Here is a 1,272-nt window from a genome sequence, read left to right on the forward strand (position 1 = left end):
ATATGGGAGAATGTACGAAAAAACAACAACAACAGACGAGGACAGGTGGTGTAAACAACAAAAGGATGTATTAGTTTGACGCTCGGGAATACAGAAAGTCTTTAACGTTTCTAGCTACGCTCTTCAACAGAAAGAATACGGAGAAAACAAGGAGAAAAACATGGAGAAAAAAAATTGAATGGTGTTTGGTCAACGATCTAATATATATACATACACACACACACACACACACATTTCTAGGCCTACCACTCATTCGCGCTGGATATCTTACCTCTCTGCTTGTTTATGGAACATATCAATAATGAGTAGAGCGTCTATGAGGTGTCGTACAAGCCTTTTTAAATCTAAAATTTTGCACAGGCATTATTCAGTTTTGCATGCTAATTGCTGCTTAAATGCATCTCTACTCGCATACATGCACACACATACACACAAGCACATACACGCGCGCACACACATGCACACGCACGCATGTATATTTATATATGGACTTTGATAAGCTTCTATAAGAATTGGTCGATTAAAGAGCTACTCTTTGTATTGACATATCCAGGTGTAGATGGTTTACCTGGAATTTGTTAGTGATATTCGTCTGGGACCCGTGTGAATGTTATGAGAGCTTTTTCTTCACTTATGTGCTTTGACATTATGTTAAAGAGAGCAGAACAAGTTGTTGTGAAATAGTAAAATAGTACTGTATCACTGTCACGATGTAGCATGATCCTGACGTTTGTAAAGGATGGATGGCACAAAAATAAAGCCTTGGGTGAATTTTAAAGTTGATGCCAATATCATTTGAGTAGCGCTGTTGGAATATTTTCCACATCATACAAATAATACAGTGCTCACGGCTGCGTTGGAGGCAATAAAGTTTGAGTTTCTCGAGACGATTGCAATAATCAAGATCTGTCATATCGTCTACTTTCCTTGTGATCGATCCCAGCCATACTGGATGGGAATAAGTTGGTTGGTACTTTTTAGGATGTGAGTTACTCGAGATCCCACTACTCCCTCAAATGATTTAATATGAGAGGTGAACTCACTCTGTAATTCACTGTCAGTGATTTGTTTTCCCTTTTGGAAACTGGGACAATCGACTGGGATACGAAATTTTAGGGAATATAGCCGGCGTCCATCGGTTTCCTCCAGAGAATGCCATTCGATGATAGCACACCTTCAGGTCTCTAGCGAGGAACCTGTGAGAGCCTGCAGCTGATTTGCTTGTAATTTTGTTCATAGCTGCTATGATATATATATATATATATATATATA

This window comes from Octopus bimaculoides, chromosome 4, assembly GCF_001194135.2.
Source record: "Octopus bimaculoides isolate UCB-OBI-ISO-001 chromosome 4, ASM119413v2, whole genome shotgun sequence".
In the NCBI taxonomy this organism is placed as follows: Eukaryota; Metazoa; Mollusca; class Cephalopoda; order Octopoda; family Octopodidae; genus Octopus; species Octopus bimaculoides.